Source organism: Mesoplodon densirostris, chromosome 19, assembly GCF_025265405.1.
Source record: "Mesoplodon densirostris isolate mMesDen1 chromosome 19, mMesDen1 primary haplotype, whole genome shotgun sequence".
NCBI classification, from domain to species: domain Eukaryota; kingdom Metazoa; phylum Chordata; class Mammalia; order Artiodactyla; family Ziphiidae; genus Mesoplodon; species Mesoplodon densirostris.
Genome location: NC_082679.1, coordinates 28,129,686 through 28,154,250, shown reverse-complemented (window position 1 = coordinate 28,154,250; position 24,565 = coordinate 28,129,686). Strand labels below are relative to the sequence as shown.

General features: G+C 48.9%; 1 pseudogene; it reads right to left on the bottom strand.

Annotated features, from left to right (window-relative positions):
• Positions 1 to 143: 143 nt before the first annotated feature.
• Positions 144 to 24,526, bottom strand: LOC132479634 (zinc finger protein 541-like; annotated as a pseudogene).
• Between the last annotated feature and the right edge of the window lie 39 nt (positions 24,527 to 24,565).

Genomic DNA, 24,565 nt, shown 5'->3' with positions numbered 1-24,565 from the left:
TGGTTCTCCCCAGTCCTGGAACTGGGGAGAACCAGGGGGGAACACAACTTACGCTTTTGCCCTGGAGACAAATCTTGAGGGTCCGGGATAACGGTGGCCACTTCCCTTTCCACTGCCACGGATCAGTTTAGAAAGAGCACGGGCTACAGTTCTGGCCGAGGAGACGTGAGGGGCGTTCTGTTGGGCGCTGCTACAAGCTTTCCTCACTTTTAAAAAGGGCAACAAGGAAGGGAGGGAGCTGCTCTCTGCCCTGCACCCTCCGAAGGTTTGGGTGCTCCGCGTACAAGAGGGGATTCTTGCTGCTGCTGCGGCAGCCGACTTGCAGACGCTGGCCACTGCTGGCAGGCCTTGACTTCACCGTGGAGCCACTGGCACCACCACGTGTCCTGAGAGCTTAAACCTACGCCGACTCCTCTGTTATTACGGCCCAAAGCATACGCACTATAGATATCTAAACTCACCTTTTTGCTGCTTTATCACTCCTACCTTCCCGCTCCTAAAATGTAAGCTCTGTGAGGGGAGGGGCCTGTCCCTCCATCACTATGTCCCCATCACGTGGACTGGGCATTGTCTGGCACAGCTACAGCAGGTGCTTGATGAATGCTGGCTGCATTCATGCATGAGGGTCCTCCAGGGCAGGGACTCAGTCACTGTGGCTTCTGGGAGTGGCAGGGGCTCAAAAGCCTTCGCTGGATCAACAGGCAGGGAAGCCAGAAGACAGCTTCTTAAGAAACAAATTTAATACTATATACAAGGGAAAACGTACAGAAACAACAAAGGAGACGCAACGGGGCTGGAGGTGCCCATCCCAACTAGCTGCCCACGCAGAGGGCCGATGCCAGCCCCTAGCTCGCCCTCCTCCTCCTACAGTTGGAAGGGCTCCATGGGCCACCTTGCCCTGGCGGTGGGATCCACGTGGTCCTGAAGCCGGTGCCACTTCATGTGGGCATTCCGACCCTTGATCTTGCCAAACACCCTGAGGAGGCACCAGAGGACACAGGGGTCAGAGCAGGGGGAGGCGGGTAGCCCTGAGGGGGGCACCCCAGAGGGCTGAGGGCAGGCAGTGTGGGAGCATCCAGGGAAAGGGCGGTACCTCTCACACTCCCGGCAGGGAAAGAAGCCCTGGCCCTTGCTGCTCCCCGGCAGCTCAGGGGTCCGCTTCGAGCCGGTGTTTGGGCTGGAGTTGGGGATGGACTCCCTCCTGTAACTCTCAGTAGTCCTCGGTAATTCGGGGGTTGGACGGTGGCTGGGTTTCCTCCGAGGGCTACGAGTGACCTGCACAGGGGGCAGAGGTGATGAAAGGGTGCTGACCGCCCCGCCGCCCTTCTAAGGGAGAAGCAGGTGTCCAGAGCATCCAGACGTCGCGGGGTGCACCCCCCCACCGCCAGCCAGCTTGGATGGGCACCGGGCATCCAGATCCGTGCTGAACTCCTGAAGCCCTATCCCGAGACCCTCTACCTTCGCTTCTGTCCTGTCTGCTTCACCCAGCTCTCTCTTGACCCTCTTTTCCGGCACTGGGGCTCGGCCGCAGTCAAACTTGTTCATTTTCTTCTGCATGTAGTAGAACTCGACACACTGGGCTACTGTTTTTGTCTGGACCTAGTGGAGGAAGACAGAAACCGGCTAAGGACAGTGCCTCAGGAGTAGCAGTGAGTATGGCCTTGACGCCCTAAATCCCCTCCCCATGGGGCCAGCCGCCACTTTTTGAAAGCCCTCCTGAAACGTTTCTCCCCTACGGCTTGGTATGCTCCACTGCTACGGGGGACAGAGAATCACAAAGTCCTCCTGGGGATGAAGGAGTTCAGAGAGAAGCCACCAGAGTCAACACCATCTAAGCTCTGCACACTCTGAGCAACAAGGCTGGCCCAAGAAGGCTTCTCTCCAGGAAAACGCACACACGGTACACACGAGGACGCTCACTGTGACATCATGTGGAGCCACATGTCTACCGACTGGGACTAATTAAACCAGAGTGTCCTTACGTGGTGGATACCTCATAGCCTTATGTGACAGCTAGGCAGAGCCCTCCAAAAAACTGAAGAGGAAGGAATACTTCCCAACTCAGTCCGTAAGTTCAACATTTCTCTGATACCAAAGCCAGACAAAGATATTACAAGGAAAGAAGCCTACAGACCAATGTCCCTCATGAACATAGATGAAAATTTTTAAACAAAACTTTAACGAACAGAATCGAACAATATATATATGTGTATATATATATACGTGTATATATGTGTGTATATATATACATATATATGTGTATATATATATATATATATATATATATGTATGTATATATGTATATATATATATAAAGGACAATATACCATGACTACGTGGAGCTCATCCCAGAAACGTGAGGTTGGTTTTAACAATCGAAAATCAATGTAATTCATCATATTAAACTTAAAAAAGAGAAATCATATGAGCATCTTGATAGGTGCAGAAAAAGCATTTGATACAATCCAATGTCCATTCCTGATGGAAACTCTCAGCACAATAGGAATAGAAGGAACTTCTCTTCAACCTGATAAATGAGACCTACAAAATCCCTACAGCTAACGGTGGAGTGGTTTCCCCTCAAATATCATGAACAACACAAGGATTTCCACTCTCACCACTTCTACTCAATACTGTACTGGTGGTTCTAGAGTGCAAAAAGGCAAGAAAAAAAGTAAAGGCATCCAGGTTGGAAAGGAAGAAAGAAAAGTGTCTTTATTTGCAGATGATGTGACTGTCTATGTAGAAAATTCAGTGGAATCCACAAAAAAGTTACCAAAACTAGTAAGTTAGTTTGGCAACATTTCAGAACACAAGATCCATATAAAAATCAATTTTATTTCTATACATACTAGCAACAAACCATTGGAAACTGAAATAAAAAAGAACTCTATAACATCATAAAAAACACAAGTACTGGGCTTCCCTGGTGGCGCAGTGGTTGAGAGTCCGCCTGCCGATGCAAGGGACACGAGTTCGTGCAATGGTCCTGGAGGGATCCCACGTGCCATGGAGCGGTGGGGCCCGTGAGCCATGGCAGCTGGGCCTGCGCGTCCGGAGCCTGTGCTCCACGGCGGGAGAGGCCACAATGGTGAGAGGCCCGCATACCGCAAAAAAAAAAAAAAAAACAGAAAAAAACCAAGCGCTTAGGAATAAATCTGACAAAAAGTATGCAACAACTGTACACTAAAAACTTCAAAACATTGCTGAAAAATTAAAGATTGAAATACAGAGATATACCCTGTTCACGAGTCAGAAGACTCAATATTGTTAAGGTAACAACTCTCCCCAGTTGACGTAACGAGTCAAAAACAGTACCAATCAAGTTCCTAGCAGAAATTTTTATTTTGAAATTGTCAAGTTATTTCTAAAATTCATAGGGAATTAAAAAGGATGTAGAATACAAAAAATAACTTTGAAAAAGAATAACAAAGTTGAAGGACTAACATTTTCTAATTTCAAGACTTAGAATAAAGCTACAGTAATAAAGACAGTATGGGAATAGCTTAATAAAAGACAAACAGATCAATGGAACAGAATACAGGGTCCAGAAGTAGATGCATATATATATGGCCAACTGATATTTAACAAAGGTACAAAAGCAGCTGAGTGGAGAAAGTATGGTCTTTCCAACAAAAGGTACTGGAATAAATATCCATATGCAAAAATGAACTCACCTCGTACCCCATACAAAAATAAACTTAAAATGGATCATAAATCTAGAAATAAAACCTGAAACTATAAAACCTCCAGAAGAAAACATAGGGGAAAATCTTTGTGACTTTGGGTTAGGCAAAGATTTCTTAGATACAACACGAAAAGCACAGTCTATAAAAGAGAAACTAGTAAGTTAGGCTTAAGCAAAATTTACAACTTTTCTTCAAAAGACACTGTTAGAAGACTGACAAATGGCATATTGGGAGAAAATATTTCCAAAGCATATATCTGGATAAAGGACTGGTGTTCAGAACAAAATAAGAACTCCTACAGCTCAATAAAAACACAGACACTCCAATAAAAACAGAGGCAAAAGATATGAACAGACAGCTCACCAGAGAAGGTGCACAGAGAGCAAAAAAACACAAAGATGCTCAGCATCATTAGTCATTAGGAAAATGGAGTCAGATGCGACTGTACACTCATTAGAATGGCTAAAATTAAAGAGACTTAGCATACCAAGTGTCGACGAGGGTGTGGAGCAACTGGACCTTTCATAACCTGCTGGTGGGAATGGGAAGTGGTAGAGCCACTTTGGAAAACAGTTTGGCAGTTTCTTAAAAAGTTAAACATACATCTACTATAAGTTACCCTCATTCCCCTCCTAGGTATTTATAATCCCAACTCCGTGTCCGCAAAAAAAAAAAAAAAAAAAAAAAAAAACCCAGTACATGTCCGTACAAAGACTTGTATGTAAGTGTGCAGAGCAGCTTTATCTGTAGTCATCAGTAACTGGAAACCACCAACAGGTGGATGATTAAATGAACGGTGGTCCGTCCACACAGTGGTATACTCCTCAACAGTAAAGGGATGAACTATGGGTACACACGACAACATGGATGAATCTCAAAATCATTAGGTTGAGTGTAAGAAGCCAGACAAAGCAGATCACGTGCTGTATGATTATTCCATTTATATAAACCTCTAGAAAATGCAAACTAATTTAGAGTGACAGAAAGTAGACAAGAGTTGACTAGGGACCCGGGTGGCAGGAAGGAAGGGTTGCAAAGGGGCAGGAGGGAACTTTTGGGGGTGAAGGATACTCTCATTATCTCGATCATCGTGGTGGTCTTACAAGTGTATAACTATGTCAAAAACATTAAATCTCACACTTCGATTATGTGCAATTTTGCGTACATCAAGTTAAAAAAAAGAGCAAACTAATCAGCAGGATATTAAGTATATGATGTCATCCTTTTTTGAGAAAGTGCATATAGGTGTGTAAAATCCGTATGGGCAATAAATACCTGTCAGGTTATCAAATCAGAAGTAGGATTGTGGGGAGGGGTCTGGAGGGCTTTATTTTGAACATGGGATTCATTTCTCTACCGTTTCAGGTTGTTCCAAGCAATGGCATTGTAGTTGTCAACTGTTCACAGCATGAGCAGAGTATCGCCCCTGAAAGGCCCTGCAGTTCTAGCGCCTCGGCCGTGTGAAGGAGCCTTGTCTACACCAGCCTGCCATGTTCGCCTTACCATCTTGTGTATCAAGTAGAAGTCCTTCTTGTAGGCACGGAACGCCTTCTTAAAGAGCCTCTTCTCCATGGAGGTCCAGATGTCCGAACCTATTGGAGAAACAGCCAAGAGGAGGAAGGATGTTTCTCCTTCTGGGACCACAGCCACGGCTGAAGTGCAGACTCCCCTCCTTTTTCAGGCCACCGAGCGCCACTTATATGCCAAGATTTCTGCTAAGCCCCTTACTTGCTTTATCTCACACAATCCTCACAAAAACCTTAGCAGGTAGGGGCGATTACCATCCCCACTTGACAGGTGCAGCAACTTGAGGCTTCCTCTGCTTAAGAGACTTGCCAAGGGCAGGCGTGGGCCCCTGGTTGCCTGACTCCAAGGCTGGAGTGCTCAACTGGGAAACCTGAGCCCACCCCAACCTGGCACCCCCCTTCTGGCCAGGAAGAGCCCACGAGGGAACCAGTGGAAAGGGGAAGGTTGGATCCAACTAGAGAACAGCACCCACTGAGTCCCCCAGAGAGGACGGGCCCTTCTGGGAGGGCAGGTGCAGGCCCCAAGAGAACTCCGGGAGGCACGTGCAGAGCTTGCCATGGAAAGTGACTGGCTCGCAGGGGCCTCAGCCAGGCCAAAACCACGCGGGCAGCCACGCTCGTTACCTGTGTAGTGATAGTTGGCGAGAGGGTGAGTCCGTGGCTTCTGGGGTCCTCTCAGTAACAGGGTCTCCAGGGCAACCTGGAACGAGAGGAGTGGTGGGCAACTCTCTGAGGGAGGGAAGGTGAGGTAGAGGCCCACCTTCATTCTTTCATCCAATCAGAAAATATGTGCAGCCCTCCCTAAAGCCACCCCTACCCCAGGGCGACTCAAAGTGTGGTCGGTCTGTGGACTGGCCACCAGCTGTGAACCACTTGGGACACATTGCCTACAGCACTAAGCGGACTGTTGAGTGCAGCTGACGTTACCTTTTTCATAGCAAGATTTACTTGATGACGAAACAGTGTGTGGACTTATTCTGGCACAAGCTCCTTATTTCTTCAGGGAGCAGCATTTGGAGTGGCACTGCCCCCGCCCTACCCCATGTTATGGTCCTCATAGCACTAATCATTATCTATCACTTGTAAAAAATGTATTTCATGTGTTCACTCTCCTAAAATGTAAGCCCTGCAAAGAGAGGGCATTTGTCTTGCTCAACAGCGTAACCCCGGTCAGGACTCGCTATGCAGTTTGCAGGACCCAGCGCAAAATGGAAACACGGGGCCCTGTGCTCAGAAACTATTAAGAATTTCAAGATGGTGGCAGCAGAGCATTAAACCAAGAATGGGCCCCTGAGCTGGCCCCAGCCTGATACCGTGACATCACCAGGTATCAGGAGGACCCAGTAAATGTGTGCTGATTACTCTGCTGAGCACCCACCACGTGCCAGCCACTGCCTCTCAGCTTGAGAAAAAGCACCATGTAGCCCTGACTCTTGGGTCTCCAACTCGGGTGACGTGACTTCCTCTCCCACTACACACAGTTGGACTTCTTCATTTTCTAAACTTCAGGATTGTGAGGAGGGTCCTTGGAGGAGGCAGAGGCATTTCTGTTGCATCTGAGGTTTGCATACACCATTTTTAATCCAAAAGTTAATGTTCAGTAAATAAACCAGATGAATGCAGGCCCTGAGTTGGTTCTGCTAGGCACCGCCTCCCCAGTGCCGCGCTGAGATGAGGTAACGCTGGAGGAACCCTGGTGCTCTGCTGTCACCCCAGAGCAATAACTGATTGAGCCCGTATGTGTGCATTTCCCCTACGTTCCAAAGGACACCACCAGTCCCAAAGCGACCAGGGAGAAGGGTGGGTGGCCAGCCTTTGGTTCTCGTGAGCTGCAAAGCCCCAAGTAGAAGGCACGTGTCTTGCGCCTAGAGCCCCTGGCCCTAAGAGACCAGGGAGCTTCCCACAGCTCCTCTGAGCCCCCGCCTCGCCTGCACCGCACCTGGATGTTGCCCTGGGCTTCATGCAGGCAGTGCAGAGCGAGCTCCAGGTTGGTGCCCCCGCCCGGCATCACGCTGGAGCAGGCCACGTTGCAGAGCTCGGTCACTGTTTCCAGCAGGCAGCCCGGCAGCGAGAAGGAGAGGAGACACAGAGGGTCAGCAAGTGCCAGAGAGGAAACCTCCCCAACAGCACAGATGGGGTGGGGGGCTCCTGTCACCATCTCCCTCACCTCTCTGTTACAAGCAGGCTGAGGGAAGGGAGCGACAAGGAGGATGGGCAGAAACCCTGCTCCTGGCACCTGCTCTGGATGGCCTGGCCAGCTACTGGGTGAGAGGAGAGGTGGGGCAAGGGACTGCAGCACAGCAAAGCAGTCCTGCGCTGAAGGCCAGCTCTGCCCACCCCACCCCCGCCTGGGGATCACTGCTTCTTGGTCAAGGTGAGAACTGGGAGGAGAAACCCCTTGGACATGGAGGAGGGCTCTCGGGAACCTGGCCCCAAAGTCTCAGTCACCCCTATCCTGCGTCTTCGGGTTGGTCATCACATCTCCCCATGGCTTCCAGACCAGAGTAGCTACATGCTCGTCACTTCCAGCCAGTGATCTGTCCTGGAGCTCTGGGATCTCAGCCTGAAACTGGCTCCCTATGTTGATGTGTCTGAAATGAGGCCACACACACGGACATAAAAGGCATAGGTGTGTGACCAAGATGGGAAATACAAGAGAGATGTGTGGTGAGCCCTGCTCAGCAGGGCTGTGGAACCCACCTTTTGGCCATCTCTCAGACACAGGGAGTGCTCATCAGCCCAGCAGACACGCCACTGGTATTCCAGAGACCTCTTGAGGGATACTTCCTTCCTTCCTCCAATTTGCTTTTTCGCCAGATTTCTGGCTTCAGGCGTTTGGGGTCTAGGACAGGGGAGGTATGTGCTGATACCTGGCATTCTTCTGTATCCAAGGGAACATCCAAGCTACAAAACAGTATCTCACTGCGCCATCACCAATTCTATCTAGAACCCCAGGGTGCTGGGCATTCTGTCTGCAGACATCCAACTATGGTATGTCTGGACAGAAGGAATATTGGGGAAACACCTGGAAAAATCCACCACTTCTCTCCTAGAGAGGTTCTGGGTCTAGACCTGACTTTCCCGTGATGAAGGCTCCCTTGGGAAAAACCGACACTGGAATGCAAGGAGGGTAAAAGCATCCCCACGTTGCAAGGACCCTCAGGTTCTAAGTCTGTTCCAACTCACGGTTCAGTGCTGATCTTGCTGTTGTCCTTCACCACACTGATGCCAAAAGAGCCGTCCATGTGATCTGGAAAACACCCAAAGAAGAGCCTCAAGGAGACTGGCTACAACTGACCCATGAGGCCCTTTTTGCCTGCCTTTCCAGAGCAGCTAAAAGCAGGCTCTTCAAGATTGCATGGTATACACACACTACTGTATATAAAATAGATCATCAACAAGGACCTACTGTATAGCACAGGGAACTATACTCAATGCTCTGTAATAACCTCTATGGGAAAAGAATCTAAAAAACAATAGATATGTGATTATGTATAACAAAATCACTTTGCTGTATACCTGAAACTAACACATTGTAAATCAACTCTAATCCAATATAAAATTGAAAATTGGAAAAAAAAGATTGCATGGTATGGAGTTTCCTCAAAAATTAAAAGTAGGACTACCATATCATGCAGCAAACCCACTTCTGGGTATTCATCCAAAAGAACTGCAGTCAAGACCTCAAAAAGATATCTGAACTCCCATGTTCACTCCAGCACCATTCATAATAGCCAAGATGTGGAAACAACCTAAATGTCCACTGACAGATGAGCACATAAAGGTAATGTGACATCAACATACAATGAAATACCATTTAGCCTTAAAAAGAAATTCTGCAATATGCAACAACATGGATGACCATTGAGGACATTATACTAAGTGACATAAGCCAGTCACAGAAAGAGAAATACTGCATGACTCCACTTATATAACGTATCTAAAGTAGTTGAATTCATATTGATAGAATCAAAGAATGGAATAGGGGTTACCAGGGGTTGGGGCAGTGGGAAATGGGAGGTTACTAATCAATGGGCATAAAGTTTCAATTAATCAAGCTCTAGAAATCTGCTGTATAACATTGTACCTATAGTCAACAATACTGTATTGCACACTTAAATCTTTGTTAAAAGGGCAGATCACAGATTAACTGTTCACATCACAATAAAATAAAATAAAAAGATTGCATGGAAGTGGGATAAGACTTCTGAAAATGTAGAGTAAGGAACTCGGCAAAACAACAGATTTACTGACAAAAATCATTGAAAAAGAAAAAAAAAGAACAGTAAGCCAAAGTCTCTGCACGTTGTCCTAAAGGCATACAGCATTTTAAGAAATACTCATTCAAGAAAACCTACTAAATCTCGGGAAGAACAGTGAGAGTCTGTGGCACTGGAGCCATGGCCCACCCCCTTACCCACCTAGCCCCCAGCTCTTTGTAACGGAAGCTCTACCCAGGTAGGTGCAGCCAAGGAGATGGGGGCTGCTTCTTCCCCTGGCTCCCATGCTTAAAGAATTAAAGCAAGATAAAATAAAAATTTGTCATCAAAGAGAAAATGCCATCAAGAGATGGAAATTAGTTTTTAAAAAGATACAAATGTGGACTTCCCTGGCGGTCCAGTGGTTAAGACTCCACGCTTCCACTGCAGGGGGCATGGGTGTGATCCCTAGTAGAGGAAGTAAGATCCTGCATGCTGTGCGATGCAGCCAAAAAAAAGAAGAACCAAATGGAAATAGTTCAGGGGTTAAAAAAGTACAATAACCAAAATACGGCTCAACAGTAGATCTGAGCTGGCAGAAGAAACGATCAGCAAACCTGAAGATACAACAATGGAGACTATGAAATCTGAAGAACAGAGAGAAAAAAATATAGGAAAGTGAAGAGAGCCTCAGAGAAATGTGAGATGTCATTACATGCAACAATATATATGTATTGGGAGTACCAGAAAGAGGGGAGAAAGGGACAGAATATTTAAAGTATTAATGGCTGAAAATTTCCCAACGTTGATGAAAAACAATATGTATATCCAGCAAACTCTACAAACTCCAAGAAAGATTAAACACAAAGAGCTCTACATCCAGACATAACATAGGCAAAATGTGGAAAGCAAAAATAAAGATAAGATCTTGAAAGCAAAAAGGGAAAAACAATTTGTTACATACAAGGGCACTACAGTAAAATTAACAGCTAACTTTTTAAGAGAAACGATGTAGGTTACAAGGCAATGGGATAATATATTCAAATTACTGAAAGTAAAAAAGTGTTAACCAAGTATCTTGTATTCAGCAAATTATCTTGCAAAAATGAAGGTAAAATAAAGACACTCCCAGATAAATAAAAACTGAGGATACCTGTTGCTGGCAGACCTGCCTTACAAGAAATATTAAAGGTGAAATATTATTCAGCCCGCAAAAAGGAACAAAGTACTGATACATACTGCAACTTGGATGAAACCTAAAAACATCATGCTAACTAAAAGAAGGCATTCATAAAGGACCACATACTGTATGATTCCACTCACATGAAATATGCAGAATAGCCACATCGATAGAGACAAAGTAGATTAGTCGTTACCCATGGCTGGGGATGGGGAGGATGGAAAGGAGGGACTGCTAATAAGTACAGGGCTTCTTTTGGGGATGATGAAAATTTCTGAAAACTGATGGTAGTGATGGTTGCACAGCTCTGTGAATATACTAAAAACCATTGAATTCTATACTTTAAAGGGATGAATTGTATGGTATGTGAATTATATATCCCTAATAAAAATAAATAGTAAAGAAAGTCCTTCAGATTGAAACCAAATGACATCAGATGGTAACTTGAATCCAAACCAAAAAAAAAAAAAAAAAAAGCGAAGCGCTAGTAAATATGGGTAACTATAAAAATCACTATGATTACATATTTCTTTTCTTTTTTTAATGGCCTTAAAAATAACTGCATAAAACAATATGTATTGTGGGCCTGTAACATATAGAAATATAATATATGTGACAGTAACTGCACAAGGAGCACAGCTGCATTGGAGTAAAGGAATATCACCTCAGACAGTAACTCAAATCCACAAGAATAAATGAAGAGATCAGAAATGGTAAATAAGAAGGTTAATATAACAACCTCTATAAATCATGCTTGCTTTCCTTTATCCTCTCAGTGTTTTTACACAAAATAAAATTATATAAAGCAATAAACATGACCAGTACGGTATTACTGGGTCTCTCACATATAACAGCAAAAGAGTTAGAAGGAATAGAGCTAGATAGGAGCAGTGTTTCTATATTTCACTGTTAATGAGTTATTACACATCCTAACAGATTCTGATAAGACATATATTTTAAGTCCTAGAGCATCCACTAAGAAATGACTAAGAAACATTGAAAAATTAATGGAATTAAAATGTCACACTAGAAAATACTCACTTAATACAAAAGAAAGCAGGAAAGGAGGAACAGAGGGAGAAAAAGACATGTAACGTATAGAAAATAAAAAGCAAAATGGCAGATGTAAATCCAACCATATCAATATAACATTAAACAAGAATGGATTAAACAAACCAATCAAAAGGCAGACTTTGTAAGACTGGATAAAAAACACATGATCCACCTAATGGTGTCTAGAGGTAACATGCTTTATTTTCAAAGACACAAATAGGCTGAAAGTAAAAGAAGAGAAAAATATATACCAAGCAAACAACAACCAAAAAAGAGAATGGAGTGGCTATACTAATGTCAGGCACATTAGACTTTAAAACCAAAAATATGAGATAATGAGATAATGATAAAATTAGAGATAATGATAAAATTATTGTAATAATGACAAATGATGTCACAATCACATCCTAATGATAAAAGGTCAAGCCATGAGGAAGATGTGACAATTACAAACATATACACACCTACAAACAGACCCCCAAAATACACCAAGCAACAAACGACAGAACTGAAGGATGAAATAAACCATTAAAAAATAATAGTTGGAGATTTCAATACTTTCAACAGTGGATAGGGCAACTAGGCAGAAGATCAACAAGGAAATCGAAACTAACTAGACAAAACAGACAAAATACAGCATTCCACCAAACATCAGTAGAATACATTCTTCTCAAATTCACATGGAACATTCTTCAAGACAGACCGGATTCTAGCCCATATAACATGCCTCAATAAATTTTAAATTTTAAAATAAATTTAAGGGAATTCCCTGGCGGTCCAGTCATTAGGACTCCACGCTTCCGCTGCAGGGGGCATGGGTTCGACCCCTGGTGGGGGAACTAAGATCCTGCAAACCGCACAGCACAGCCAAAATAAATAAATAAATTAATTAAATTAATTAAATTGAAAAAGAAACAACGTATGTACTCTGACCAAAAGAGAATTAGATTACAAATCAATAAAAGGCAGCAATTTGGAAAATTCACAAATATGTGAAAATTAAGCAACACACTCTTTAACAGTCAGTGTATTAAACAGGAAGTGGAATGATAAATTAGAAAATACTTTAGCTGAATGAATATAAAAACACAACATAGGGCCTCCCTGGTGGCGCAGTGGTTGAGCGTCCGCCTGCCGATGCAGGGGATACGGGTTCGTGCCCCGGTCTGGAAGGATCCCATATGCCGCGGAGCGGCTGGGCCCGTGAGCCGTGGCCGCTGGGCCTGAGCATACGGAGCCTGCGCATCCGGGGCCTGTGCTCCGCAACGGGGGAGGCCGCAACAGTGAGAGGCCCGCATACCACAAAAAGAAAAAAAAAAAAAAAAACAACATACTAAAACTTACAAAATGTAGCTAAAGCAATGTTCAGAAGGAAATCTATAGCTGTAAAATATCTGTATTAAAAAAGAAGAAACATCTCAAATCATTTATGGTCAACTGACTTTCCACAAAGGTAGCAAGACAGGGCTTCCCTGGTGGCGCAGTGGTTGAGAGTCTGCCTGCCGATGCAGGGGACATGGGTTCGTGCCCCGGTCTGGGAAGATCTCACATGCCGCGGAGCGGCTGGGCCCGTGAGCCCTGGCTGCTGAGCCTGAGTATCCGGAGCCTGTGCTCCACAACGGGTGAGGCCACAAACAGTGAGAGGCCCACGTACCACAAAACAAACAAACAAACAAACACCTCACAATGAGCTACCGCTTCACACCCACTAGGATGGGTGTAATAAAAAAGACAGCTAAGAAGTGTGAGCAAGGATGTGGAGAAACTGCAACTTTCATACAATGCTGGTGGAAATTTAATATGACCCGGCCATTTTGCAAAGCAGTCTGGCAGTTCCTTAAATGGTTAGACATAGTTACCCTTTGACCCAGCAATTCCACTCTGAGTTATATACCCAAGAGAAATGAGGACTTATGTCCAACAAAAACTTACACATAAATGTTCTTAACAGCACTGTTTGCAACAGCCAAAGGACACAAACAACCCAAATGCTCGTCAACTGATGAATGGATAAATAAAATGTTGTCTATCCAGAGAATTCAATATCATTCATCCATAAAAAGAAATGAAGCACTGATGCATACTACAACATGAACCTTGACAACATTATTCTAAGTGAACAAACTAGACACAGAATGTCACGTATTTGATGATTCCAATTACATGAAATGTCCAGAATAGGGAGACCCGTAGAAAAAGTAGGTTGGTAGACTGGTGGTTGCCCAGGGCTGAGGAGTTGGGGGCTACAGGGCCTGTGTGTCACCGCTCGTGGATATAATCTTCTGGGGTGATGAAAATGCTCTAGAATTAGATTGTGGGATGGGTGTACAATCCTAAGAATACACTAAAAAATCACTGTACGCTTTAAATGGGTGATTCATATGGCATGTGAATTATACCTCAATAAAGCTGTTTAAACAATTACTCGAAAGGGCAGGCAGAAGGGTGCTTAGGCTAAATGGCGTCTATTTTCTTTCTGGCTACAAAGTCATAAGCACCTAGAAGGCTGCTGGTCCCAGATGGTCCTGGGATAGTTCTGAACAGCAACGGGACCCCCAGAGCAGACCCAGGCATAGGCCAGAGAGAATGGCTGGACCAAATTCTACAGGGGGCGGGGGTCTGGCCCCCCGCAGGCCCATCATGGGGCGATCAAGCTCACTCACCAAGCATGGCGCTGATGAGCCTGTCGGGACGGGCCCGGGCAGATGTGGAACAGAGAGTGTTGAAATACAGCCCAGAGCCCTCCCGGATGGGGCTGAGCATCGGGGGCGGTGTGTAGGGAGGTCACTGGGACAGTCCCTTCAGGAGGTGGTCCATCAGGAACACGGGCGAGCGCAGGCAGCTCTGGCGGCATCCTCCCAGGCCCGGCTCCCCAGACATGGAGGGCGGAGGAGGGATGAGCAGTGCCTTGGGCCGTGGGAGCTTCTTCCGCTTCCTGTGTTGGCTGCTCTCCTTGCTGTCTCTCTCTTCCCCGTCCTTCTCCTGTCCCTGGAGAAGAAGAGACTTCAGAACCACGGGGGTCACCTGAGGCCACCGGCCCCAAAGCTCAGACCTCAAGATGGCCTGAGAGTGGGAAAGGGTACTGACCAGCCAAATGCACACCCAGCATGGCCATGCCCAGAGTCCTCAGCGCAGGAAGCCGGGCAGGGCCACCACGCCTGAGCCAGACTCCAGACCCTAAGCCGGGCGACATTTGACGCTGGGGCCTTCTCAGGCACCCACCCCCACCCCAAGGAGAGGCCCTCACTCAGACCATTTTGGAAACTCATATCCGTTGTTAAAGTGACTGGCACTTAAAGTGTGGGGGCCAGACGGATGCAACAGCATGACAAAAGGAAAACCTGTTGCCCTCAAAATGACAGCAGCTCCTGGGAGACAAACAGTGGGCTCCATGCACCCCGTACCCGAGTCCAGCATGGACTTCTCCAGGTGGGGTCTTCCAGCACAGGCTGAAGAGACGACGGCTTGAGCTTGCTACACTCTCTCTTACCTCCACGCCATCTCCCCTCCTCTCTGCCCATCTTACCCCTCCTCATCCTCCGGCTCTCAGCTGCAACGCCCCCTTCCTCAGGCAGGGTCTCTGGTGCCCTCGGGGCTCCCACAGCTCCCTCTCCCAGCCCGGCCCGTTCTGGGTCGTCAGTGTCCGGGGATGGGTCTATCTACTCCGCTGGGCTGGGAGCCCCAGGAGACGGGGGCAGGCCTGTTGTGGTCGCTGCAGTGTCCCCAGCCCTGCCCAGCACAGGGCCAGACACAAAGGAAGTTCACTGGAGGTTGAATGGATGAATGAACACGCAAATCAAGCTCTTCTGGAGTCAGGATTTGGGGGCTTTTCTCACAGCTCCCACTGGCAGCTGGAAAGCAGCTGGAAGGAAGTGCACCCACCTTGCTCCCCAGGGGATGGTTCGCTGGAGCCACTGGCACCGAAACAGGGACCACCAAAGGGGCGGCAGTCATGTTGTCCAAGGACTTCCTGCCTCCCGGGGAACTCTGCCTGTGCCCTTCTGGCCTCAGCACCTGTCTTTGTGGCTTGCAAAACTCCATGCCACACACCTACACACAGAGAAGAGCCAGCCCTTTAAGAGACACAGTACGTAGGGAGCAAGGGGCCCCTCCAGAGCAGCACAGCCCTGACTCCCGGCCCCCAGCCAGGCTCCCTGCAGGAGGACGGCTCCATCCTGAGATGAATGGCAGCTTCGCGCCCCTTCACCTGCGGCTCCTGCTTCCCTCGAGGTGACGGCCACTGGTCGCTGTGAAAACACATGTGGCTGCTCAGCCCTCTCTCTGTATAAAACATCTGGCTGCAATTCTTGCAGACGTAAGTGCTCCTTGGCTCTGCCCAGTCTGTGGGACCACCACTGTGCTGGTTCCTGTGGGGAAGAAAGGGAGAATGGGACTCCGTCCCCAAACACTGATCCTCTGACAGACAGCTTTGGACGAACCCTAAAGAAATGGACATGATGCCCCCGATTCTCCGTGGCCTGGTGCTCACCCCTTCAGGAGTGAAGCATCCAGAGCTCGCTCACCCAGGGCCAGCACATCAAAGCCACCAGAGTTCTCCCGAGGGGCTTCGGAACTTACCAGCCACCCGCCATGTTCTCCTCCTTCATCGGGTGGGGGAGCCGGTAGATATTTCCACCCTGAAGACGAAAATACATCTGAGCCAACATATCAGAAATGAGATGCAAGAGTGAAAACTATAAGACTTGGAAGAAAACACAGGTATAATTCTTGGTGACCCTGGAGTAAGCAGTGGTTTCTTGGATGACTCCAAAACCAAACAAAAGACAGACGTATTGGACTTCATCAAAACTTACAACTTCTGTGCTTCAAAGGACATCATCAAGAAGTGAAAAGACAGAATAAGAGAAAAAAGTTGCAAATCATGTATCTCATAAGGGACTATGTATATTTCTGTATCAGTGATACATAATGAACTCTCACAGCTCAAAAATAAAATCACAACCCAATTTAAAAATGGGCAAAGGGTCTGAATAGACACTTACCCAAAGAGGATATACAAATGGCCATTAAAAGATGCTCAGGGGCCTCCCTGGTGGCGCAAGTGGTTGAGAGTCCGCCTGCCGATGCAGGGGATACGGGTTCGTGCCCCGGTCTGGGAGGATCCCATATGCCGCGGAGCGGCTGGGCCCGTGAGCCATGGCCGCTGAGCCTGCGCGTCCGGAGCCTGCGCGTCCGGAGCCTGTGCTCCGCAGCGGGGGAGGCCACAACAGTGAGAGGCCCGCATACCGAAAAAAAAAGAAAAAAAAAAAAAGATGCTCAGGATTATTAGCCATCGGGGAAATGCAAATTAAACTATAATGAGATTATCATTTCCCACCCACTAAGGTGAACCAACTGGACAAGAACAAGTGTTGGTGAGGATGCAGAGAAACTGCAGGCCTCATACACTCTGGGTAGGGATATAAAACAGCACAGCTTTTTGGGAAAGTCTGGCACTTCCTCCAATAGAATTACCCTAGAGCCCAGCAATTCCCCTCCAAGGTATTTCCCAAGAGAAATGAAAACATATGTCTAAACAATAATCTGTACACAAATGTTCAGAGCACCGTTATCACAATGGCCAAGAAGGGAAAACAACCCAAATATCTATCATCTGATGAATGGATAAATAAAATATGGTGTTTCCATACAATGCACAAGTTACCAGCGATAAAAAGGAGTGAAGTTCTGACCCGTGCTACAGCACAGAGGAACTCTGAGAACATCAGGTTAAGTGAAAGAAGCAAAAGACACAAAAGGCCACGCAGCGTTAGGATTCCCGTCACATGAAGTGTCCAGAATAGGCAAATCCATGGAGACAGAAAGTAGATGCATGGTTGCCAGGGGCTGGGAGGGATGGAGAGATTGCGGGTGACAACCAACGGTGTGGGGTTTCTTTTTGCGGTGATGAAAGTGTATTGGCAAAGAGTGGCGATGCGAGCACGACCTCGTAAACAAACTAAAAACTACTGGATGGTGCACTTCAAGATGGCCAATTAGATGGCACGTGAATATTAAAGCTGTGGGGAAAAAAAAAGAGGAGGAGGTAGCTGTGGTGCGACAGGAAGGATGCTGGACCTCGGAACATCACGAAGAGACGTGGCCAAGCTCTCTGCGCCCAGGACCTCGTGGGCACGATGTGGGAGGACCCAAGCTGCTCCAAAAGGGCGGGCCAGTGCCAGGCCTGCAGTAGGGGCCAAGTCGGACTTGTGGACCTGTGATTCACAACCAGAATAGACACAGCATTTCACGTACAAATATCAAGGGTAAAGGAGCTCTGCCTTTACATTCTCTGAAGAAGTGAAGGAGGCAAATCCAAAAGGAAGTGAGAGGCAGAAAGAAAGCAAATAGAAAAAGCTTAGTGAAGAAACATGATGCAAAGTGTCTCTGACAACTCTAAAGCCCTGTTCTGTTGTGTGTGTGTGTGTTGCAGGGTGGAGGGTGATGGGAGGAACCATCCCTTCTCTGGAACTTCATTCGCCCCTCTGTAAACAAACTGCATCTGAGGATTTGCTGAGGTTAAATACAGTGCCTGGACAAGTCAGAAACACGGACACAGGTAAGGACGAGACTCTGCCCCCCGCATGGTCAGGTCCCGTGAGAGGGCCCTGGTACCTGGATCCTGTTGAGTATCATCAGCTTGGACTTGGAGTCCCAGTGGGGATCCGCTGGAGGCCCGGCCAACGACGAGAAGGAGGCCATGGCTACCTGGCTTGGAGAAGCTGCACAGCAAATATCCATTTTCACTTTCTCCTTCCGGAAGTGCTGGACCCCGGAGTTGCCAGAGAAGAGCCTGTAGCCTCCGCCCCAGGAGCAGGCCGGGCCCTCTCCACCTTTTGTGGCCCCGGAAGCCGTGCCATTCTCAGCCTGGGCCTGCTTCCCTGGGAGGTGGGCTCTGGATGGCTCCTCCCCTCCTAACTGGGTCTGATGCAGGCCCCGAGGGAGAAGATGTCCCTAGGTCCAAGGTCCCTTTCGAGGATCGCAACTGCTTGGCCAGAGAGGAGATGTCTGGGTTTCCAGGAGGGTCCAGGGACGCCGCCGTGGGGGCAGGTGGAGCAGCAGCCACTTTTGGTCTTCCCTTTGGGTCCTGGCTCACGCTGCTGGGGGAGGGCTCTGTGGGTAAAGCGGGTGTGGATTTTCTCCTGCGGGCTAGGGATCCCTCTGGATCAGGGTTCACGGGGCCAGCATGGAGAGAGTCAACAGTGGGTGCCACAGGTGGGGGTTGCTGTGGCCACGGCCCCTGCAGTGACTTCAGGGCAACTTGCTTGCCGTCGGGTGTGGGAAGCTGGGAGGAGGCGGCGGCCACCTGGGTGTGGGAGAAGATCCGCTGGGACTTGGTGATCATCTGGAACACCTGCATCTGCTCGTGGCTCACCAGAGACTCCTGAGCCTTCAGGACCAGCTGCTGGAAGAGCGGTGTGGCATCCGACGGGAGGCCGCTGGACTTCTGGCCGTCCTGGGGGCCAGGCTCACCAGGGTTCTGCCACGAGGAGGAGTCGCAGTCGCACTTGCTCTTCTTGGAAGCCCAGGAGTCGTCTTCCCCGCTGGTGCTGACATATCTGGGGTCGCCCGAGGCCTCCCCCTGGGCCTTCAGGAGCGTGGGAGGGAAAGACGGCGTGTCCTCCAGACCGGTGCACTGGCTGGGTGAGGGCTCCCCAGCAGGGGAGTCGCTGCTGAGCCCGGGGCCCGGCTCGGAGCCCTCCCGGGACGGCACTGCAGAGGGCTTGTGGACGACAAACATACTGTTTCCTTTGCTCTTAGGGCAGCCCGACAGGTTTCAGAGCCACTGGAAACTGTGGCTTGATGGCTGGGAACTGGCGGGGACAGTCTGGCCATGGAACAGAGGCAGGCAGGCGGGCAGGGAGCGCCCTCGGGCCAGCCCTCCAGGGATGATGGGGGCTGGAGCAGCGGCAGCTCCGGCTCGGCTGGGTCGGGGCCGCTGTTCTCCGCTGCCCGTGAGTGGACGGCTGTGAACACGTCCGTGCCCGGCTCCTTCCGTGGGGGCCGGGGATCCTCGGGAACACCTCAGTGCCCAGGGCTCCTGGGGCCGCCGGGGTGCTGGCTGGGCCGCAGGAGGAGGACCCTGACGAGGGCAGGGAGGAGGAACAGGCCGTGATCCTCCCTTCGCCGCTGTCTGAAGGCCCTCCCAGGGCTGGCCCGGGAGAAGGGATCTTCTGGCAGATGATGCTGCTCACGATACAGCGCAGGAGGTCTCGGTTGGACAAGAGGGAGATGGGGGATGGGGCTTCCGGGGGCACCAGGGACCAAAGGCTCGCGGGTGCGGGCTGGCAGGCCACCTCGTGCACACGGGGTGAGTTCCCGCAGGGCTCCTCCTCCGGAGGGGCCTCCTTGAGGATGCACAGGCCGTGCTGGACCTCGTAGTGCTGGCGCACGGAGCGGTAGTCGCTGTAGCTCTTGCTGCAGCCCTGCTCAATGCACACAAAGGGCTTGGACTTCTGGTGGGTGAGCGTGTGCCCAGTCCTGGAATCACATGAGGAGAAAGTTAGTGGGTGTCTCGGCGTGGGTCACCCACTGCAGGAACCCAGGCGTGTCCCCAGGGGGCAGCAGCATCGCAACTCGGAAACTGTGCTCAGACCCTATGAGGAAAGACCCCTGCTACGGCCAAAGCCCTCTGGAAGGGGGAGCTCTTGCCCTCACCCCTAAGCAAACCCCTAATCTGAGATTAAAAACATCAGTGAGAGTCAAGTCAGAGTTCCCCAAAGTGGGTTCCTAAGGAACACCAGGCTCCAGAGTTGCTCCCTGAGGACTTGGGCTCAGCTGGCAAATAAGTTTGGGAAAAACACTCTTTACTTCTTGGAGGTTCCTAGGAGCAAACTGAAAAGCCACAGAGCAGATAAAGAGAGATCTGTTGAACTTTCCATGTCTCTCAAACTTATTTGCCCACAAAACCATGTTTTTAAAATAGACCCTTTTAGCATCCCCGAGAAGCAGAGAACCAGAGTTCTGAGAACAAACTTAAGGAAACGCTAACTTGGGGATGATCCTTCCTTGAACAAAGGAGTCTTTGCCTTCCCACAGGAGTCCTCTAGACAGCTACCTGGGAGCCCCACAGCAACAACAACAAAAAGCCAAATGTGCCTATAATTTCTGCAAATATAAAAGAATGCAAGTATGTATTATATTTACATCATACTTACACCTGCATTAATATATTATAAATATAAACAAATGGGTAAATCACCCTCTGGGTTCCCAACAATCCTACCCCGGATGGTTCTAATCAATTGGACCCAGTAAATAATGAAACCCTTTCCCAAACGTGGACCCTTGGCCTCCATCTGAGGGAAGCAGCAGAGAGGGCATCCGGAGACCCACTTTCTAGCCCTAACTGTTACCAGCTTGTGACAGGAGTAAATCATTTCCCATCCTTAATGGCGAGAGGGGAGAGGATACAATGAAAGCGGGATTCATCGAAGCCTCAGTAAAGGCTGGGCGAGCTGTAAACATGCAAGGGATCGTCCTCTCCCACTTACGAGTCTCTCAGTTTGAAAGTCTGTCTCTTCTCCCTCGGCAGCAAGAAAAGCTTATCATTTCTAAGACATGAAGAACAAACGGAATTCTGCTCCTCTTACACTGAGCTTGCTTTTTAAAGTCAAATTTTGAAAAAAAATCGAGTTAATAAAAGGGGGAATTGAAACAGGAAAAAAGAGAGTGAACACTGCATTGCCATGTTCTAGAAACAGGCATTTCAGAACCCCTCACGCCCTGGTGTTATCCCAACATATATTCCTCATGGAGTGCATATCTGTTCTGCTCAGACACCTACCAGGGACTCTGAAACTTTCTCTACACAGTTAGCCCAACTCCCTCCATGACAAAATTGCCTCTGGAGTGTGTTTTTAAAGCACATGGGTCCTGTCTGCAAATCGTAGCGGCGCTCTCCTCACTGGAGTGAATCTGGAGGCTGGGGAGGGCGGGCTGTCCGGGGCAGTGTAGGCCCTGCCCCCCCCCCAAACACTGGCTGTGGGAGGAGCACAGGTCGCACACACCTGGGACACCCGACGGTGCGGGGCGGTGCAGGTGGATGGGAGGGGATGCAAAAGAACCGGGAACACGCCCAGCCCCCAGCAGCCCCCTGAACAGACATCCCGACCAGACTCCTACATACAGGTGGTCCTGACGCTTAAAGGCCTTGCTGAAGGTTTTGCACACGTGTCTCCTCTCCTGGCTGTGCGTCAGGTAGTGCTTGCTGAGAGGACTGGCGCTGCTGAACACCTTCCCGCAGAGGCTGCGGTCCAGGAGTGGGTTCTGAGGGGACCTGTGCTGCCGCTTTCCTCTCCTTGTGCTCCCAGACGTGGCCCTGCCTCCTTCGTTAGCCTCTTTGGGCACCTTGAGCACGCCTAGCCCCAGGTCTAGACAGAGGGAGAAAGCACAGGTTATGACATCCGGGGACATCGGAGCCCGGGCCGAAGCACTCTACCACCCTCAGACCAACTTCAGCAGCTGAGTCCAACTCAGGGAGTTGGCCGAGAACCCCAACTTCAGCAGCTTCACTCGCAGAGAAGACCAGGCTTAGCACCAGGTGAGGGGGAGAAGGGACCCTGGTCAAGCCACACCTCCAGGGCGGCACCCAATCTTGAAGCCACACTTGGGGGGTAAGGGAGGGGACAGCAACAGTCTGAGAGCTTCCAGGACAGAGTGACTCGACAGGCAGGACTTCATGACGGTAACATCAACAGCACGCTTGCAAGTGCAATCCAGAAATGCACAATGCAAAATCTTAGAAAAGTTTAAGTCCTTTCTCCCAGCCAATTCCACTCTGGTTTTTTAATTAAGGAAATTAAGGCCGATCTGTACAAATTAACGGAGATCTTGCAGTGAACTGCAAGCGAGTTAACTGCAGCATTGTTTTTCCTGGTGAAATGTGAGAAACCACCTAATAACTGACACGAGGGCAGGTGGGTGACTGCATTCTGGTCTCAATGGTCTATGGCGCAGGCATTTCAGATACAACTGTAGGAGAATATCCATTGACGTGAAAGGATGTTCATGCTGTACCACTAAGTGCCGTGCCACTAACAAGAGGATTGTTGAAAAACGGAATGACCTAGTCTTTAAAAGGGAAAAATAAATTTGAATAGAAACAAACAGAATGGGATTGATTGGTAGCATCATGGATCAACTTAATTTTCCTTTCCCTATATATCTGAATTTTCCATGTTTCTCTACTCCTTGGGTAAATGAGTAGTTTTTTTTTATAATTTCATTTTTGATTTTTTTTCTTTGACCCATGAGTTATTTTAGAAGAGTGTTCTTTAGTTTCCAAATACTTGAAGACTTTTTTCTCTTATTTCTTTTACTTATTTCTTTATTTTTGGCTGCATTGGGTCTTCATTGCTGTGCATGGGCTTTCTCTAGTTGCGGCGAGTGGGGGCTACTCTTCGTTGCAGTGCGCGGGCTTCTCGTTGCAGTGGCTTCTCTTGTTGCAGAGCATGGGCTCTAGGCGTGCGGGCTTCAGTAGTTGTGGCTTGCGGGCGCTAGAGCGCAGGCTCACTAGTGGCGCATGGGCTTAGTTGCTCCGCGGCATGTGGGATCTTCCCGGACCAGGGCTCGAACCCGTGTCCCCTGCATTGGCAGGCAATTCTTAACCACTGTGCCACCAGGTTTTGATCCATCGCCTGGTCAAGTATCAGTGGGTTTTCCATGCCCTTGGCATAATTATTACTTGTGGAATATTTGCTCTCAAATGCATGTATAGATTACACACTCGTGTCCTGGATTGCCATCCCGGAAAGCATTTAAGAAACATCAGGTTCGGGACTTCCTTGGTGGTGCAGTGGTTGGGAGTCTGCCTGCCGATGCAGGGCCCTGGTCTGGGAAGATCCCACATGTCGCAGAGCAACTAGGCCCGTGAGCCACAACTACGGAGCCTGGGCGTCTGGAGCTTGTGCTCCGCAACGAGAGGCCGTGACGGTGAGAGGTCCGCGCACCGCGATGAAGAGTGGCCCCCGCTCGGCGCAACTAGAGAAAGGCCTCGCAGAGAAACGAAGACCCAACACAGCAAAAAAAAAAAAAAGTTAAAGGGCATTAACAACAAACCAACCAACCAGATATATGGGGGTAGGCGTTTTCCATCCCAGTTACAGAATGAGAAAACTGAGACTCAAACAGGGAAAATGACTTGCCCAAGGTGGCAAAGAAGGAAGAAGAGCTAGGCTGTAAATTCTGGTTCATCTGATGCCACAGTCCTTTCCCCAACCACAGTGCCCGCACCGCTTCCAACTCAACTTCCTCCTCTGCTCCTCCTCCCTCCCCGTTTTGCCAGATGTACTGAGCTGCAACCTGGCCCTTCTGTGAAGCCTCCTGACACCACCGTTTGCCCTGCTCCCCTAGCCAGTCCCTCCGAAGGCAGCACACAGTTACAGACACAATCACGCCTTTAAGCCATCAATCCTCTGAGGTGTCCCTCTTCCTCATCTCAGTTAACAGCATCTACTCAGTTGCTCAAACCCCAACCTGCCCTGCCAACCTCCAACTGTCCTTTTCTTACCAGCTCTCCCTGTGACGTGAGACCCATTAGCAAGTCTGAATCTACTTCGAACATGATCTCTAATCCTTGCGCTTCTGGCCTCTTCACTGCTACTCCAGCCCAGGCCACCATCTCCGCTGAGAGCCTTCCAGCTACTCTCCAGGATTCCCGTCTTGCCGCCCACGGCACCCTCACAGCAGCTAGAGCTTTGCACAGCCTCCCCTGGTTCCCGTGGCAGAGTCTGTGCTTTGCCGCACCGTGGCCTGGAAGTGGGTCTCAGCCTCAGCAGCCTCCTCAGTGTGGCTTCCCACCCCCGCGCCATCCACCTGCCAGCGTCTGCCACTCCCTGTCACTCCCTCGGACTTGGCCCCCTGCTGTACTTTCCTCATGTCGCTTTGTGGTGGACACAAGGTCTGACTCCCCAGTGG